Source organism: Lynx canadensis, chromosome E3 (genome assembly GCF_007474595.2).
Source record: "Lynx canadensis isolate LIC74 chromosome E3, mLynCan4.pri.v2, whole genome shotgun sequence".
Classification (NCBI taxonomy): Eukaryota; Metazoa; Chordata; class Mammalia; order Carnivora; family Felidae; genus Lynx; species Lynx canadensis.
In genome coordinates, this window is record NC_044318.1 from 3,783,391 (window position 1) to 3,787,091 (window position 3,701).

Here is a 3,701-nt window from a genome sequence, read left to right on the forward strand (position 1 = left end):
TTATTTTTTTCCAATCTTTTTTTATTATTTAAATTCAAGATAGTTAGCATATAGTGTAGTGTTGGTTTTAGGAGTAGAATTTAGTGATTCATCACTTCCATATAACACCCAGCGCTCATCCCAACAAGTGTCCTCCTTAATGCCCATCACCCATGTAGCCCATTCCCCCCACCCACCTCCCCTCTATCAACCCTCAGCTTGTTGTCTCTATTTAAGAGTTTCTTATGATTTGCTGCCTTCTCTGTTTTTTTTTTCTTTTTATTTATATTCAAGTCAGTTAATACACAATGTAGTCTTGGCTTCAGGCCTAGCTGCAGTTTTAAATAGGGTGATCAGGTCTCACTGAGAAGGAAACATTTGCACAGAGATTTGAAGGAGGTGAGAGAGGGGACCATGTGGTTATCTGGGGAACCACGTCATAGGCAGAGGGAGCCATCAGGGCAGCGGGAATGGTGTGGAGACCGAAGCCTGCCTGACGTGCTCCAGCAACAGGAAGGAGGCCAGTGTGGCCTAAGTCCAGAAAGCCAGGGAGAGTGGCAGATCAATTCAAAGAACCATGGGGGTGACAAGCCCCTGGACAGACTTGAGGTTTTCCTCTGAGCAGGACGAGGATCTGGAGAATTCAGAGAAGAATTGAGGGCGGTTCCATGATGTCTTAAATCTGTAAAAAGGATCCCCCTACCCACTGTGTTGAACACCAAGCATAAGAAGACAGAGCAGGGGCGCCTGGGTAGCTCAGTCGGCTGAAGGTCCAACTTCAGCTCAGGTCATGATCTCATGGTTCGTGGGCTCAAGCCCCACGTCGGGCTCTGTGCTGACAGCTCGGAGCCTGGAGCCTGCTTCAGATGCTGTGTCTCCCTCTCTCTCTGCCCCTCTTCCACTTGTGCTCTCTCTCTCTCTCTCTCTCTCAAAAATAAATATTAAAAAATTTGAAAAACAAAAAACGCAGAGCAGAAGCAAGAAAACCAGCCAGGAGGCTGCTTCTGTAGCCCCAGTTGTGAAATGACGGGAGCCTGGTCCAGCACAGCTCCAGCAGAGGCAAGTAACATTGGTGAGATGACGCATACATGCTCAAAGCAGGGCCAGCCGGTCTGCTCGTGGATCTGATGAAGAATGTGAAACAAGAGTCAAGACGCCTCCAAGGCCATCAGCCGGAGCAGCTGGAAGGTTGGAGGATGGGGGCAGACAGGCCTAAAGGGGGACATTACCCTGGCTGCTTCCCCTGTGTCCATGAAAGTGAGCAGATGGCAACACTCCAAAACCCTCTAATCACATCCAGCCGCGGTCTGCCGGCCACACGGCCTCGTGTCTGTAATTAGCTCCCGGGGCAGCCCCTTGAACCAGCAGGCAGTGTGCTTGCTTATGTCAGCAGCCAGTGCGGCACGCATTTCAGACCACTAGCAAAGGTGGGAAAGAAATGATTAGCGCGTGAGGTTCCCTCCGTGAAAGTGGAGTTAAGTTCGGACTTTTGTCCTGTAATTTGCAACAATGATTTGACAATAGCTTACTTGAGAGATGATTTGAGGTCATGGAATAACCACAGAATACACAGGATACTTTACAATTATTAACTCTTTGTGGTGTCCAAATTCCAGTGATCAAGTCATTAAGTTGGCTTGGCTGCAAAAGTTAGTCAATGAATATTTTATTGAGTACCTACTATGTGCCTCCATACTGAGAACCATGGTAAGGCCATAATAATACCAGTCTGTTCACTGTGTGATTACCATCATTTTCTTACTTAACACTATCAAAATATCATACTTGTATTTTAAAATGGGCATATTTATATCCAAACACAGCAATCCATTGAATTCATCTATTCTCTGTAGTTGGAGCCTTCATGTCTGCTCTTCTATAAACCACTAACGGGTTTTTCTCAAAGACCCATGACCCAGGCACCTAGGTCAGAGCTAGGTGTCACATTTGTCATGATACACACAGGCTCGAAAAAAATGGATGAGCTGGGAGTGTTATTTTGTTTTGTTTTTCAACCACATTTAATTCTATCAAGGCCAGCAGAAAACTCACCTGGACTTGGTCTTCTCTTCTGTCCTTTCACCATGTAATCAAACTAGGTTGTCAGGAAACATCCACTCCTCTGTGTTACCTGTGTTCAAGAAGAGGAAGATAATATTTAAGATGGAGTCTGACTTTTCAGTCTAGGAAACCCCCCTTCCAGCAGCAGATGCCTCAGGAAGTGAAGCTGGAAAACACATGCGCAAAGAGTGAAACCCACTGGTTGAGAAAGGTGATGCAGACCCCCTCTGCATGCCAAGTCTATTCTAAGACAAAGTCCTGGTGCCTCTCCTCCTGGTCCCAGACACACCGCCCCCATCCCTGCGGGAACGTCAGAGCCAGGGTCCACACAAAGAGATGCTCATCATCACTCATCATCAGGCAAACACAAATCGAAACCACAGTGAGACGTCACTTCACGCAAGTCAGGATGGCTAAAATCAAAAACATAAGAAATAACAAGTGTTGAGGGGCGCCTGGGTGGCTCAGTCCATGAAGCCTTGGTCATCACCGAGGCTCAGGTCATCACCTCACAGTTCGTGGGATCCAGCCCCACGTTGGGGCTGTCAGCACAGAGCCTGCTTGGGATTCTCTCTCTCCCTCTCTTTCTCTCTTAAAATAAATAAACATGAAAAACAAACGAACAAAAGAAATAACAAGTGTTGGTGAGGATGTGGGGAAAAGAGAACCCTCACGCGTTGTTGGTGGGATCGTAAATTGGCACAGCTGCCATGGAAAACCAGTAATTCCCTTCCCCAAAAGCTGAGCCTATGCAAACCTGAAGCACATGAAATCCATTTGCACCTTTTCTGTGTGTCTGTCTCCCTCATTGAAAGTGCTCCTTGACCTCTCAAGGGGGTCCAGAAGACAGGACACTAGACCTGAGATTAACCCAGTTGAATGAAAGTTGCTGGCTGGGTGCCTTGGGTAAGTCACCGTTTACTTCTCTGCGTCTCAAATTCCTCTCCTGCGAAATGAGGCTATTCCAATACCTTCCTTGCCCATCTCAGAGTTTTGCAAGACCCAAATGGAGAAACAAATGGGGAAGTGCTTTGTATGCAATAGCGGAACACAGGCTGGAAAGATGTAGTGTGTTATTACTGTTAGTCTTAGCTCGGCCCCGGACAGTGTGACCTTGGGAAAGTTACTAAGTTCTCTATGCTTCCACATCTGTAAAGCAGGGAAAATATTACCTACTTGAGACTATTAAAATAGAGATTAAATAAGACAGTTAATAAAAGAAGACACTTGGCTTTCCCAAGCTTGAGGGAGGGCGTCGCCTCCTAAATAAGAAGATAAGGACTTGCTAAATGAAAGCTCTGCATCCTCTCACCCTTCCTCCTTCCTTCCTGCCTGGAATGGAAGTGTGAGGCCTGGCAGTGCAGCAGCCACTTTGCAATCATGAGACAAGAGGCTTGAGAATGAAGGTCTCTGCGAAGGACAGAGGAACAGCGAAGTAGAAAAAACCTGACAGGTGCCTGGGTGGCTCAGTTGGTTAAGCATCCGACTTCAGCTCAGGTCATGATCTCATGGTTCATGGGATCGAGCCCCACATCAGGCTGTCTGCTGTCAGCATGGAGTCTGCTTTGGGTCCTCTGTCCCTCTCTCCGCCCCTCCCTCACTCATGCTCTCTAAAATGAATAATCCTTTAAAAAAAGTAAATAAATACAACAAAAGCAGTG

At 46.8% G+C, this 3,701-nt stretch overlaps 1 long non-coding RNA gene across 2 annotated transcripts; it reads right to left on the reverse strand.

The window, feature by feature from the left end:
* Positions 1-898: 898 nt before the first annotated feature.
* On the reverse strand, positions 899-2,469 carry LOC115504439. 2 transcript variants are annotated; one of them, XR_003965697.1, is made up of 4 exons: positions 2,032-2,469; positions 1,509-1,620; positions 1,209-1,397; positions 899-1,103 (listed from the first exon to the last, which is right to left on the reverse strand). It is a non-coding gene; the product is annotated as an uncharacterized LOC115504439 (long non-coding RNA). The 2 variants fall into 2 exon arrangements; XR_003965698.1 differs by lacking the exon at positions 1,509-1,620.
* Positions 2,470-3,701: the final 1,232 nt, after the last annotated feature.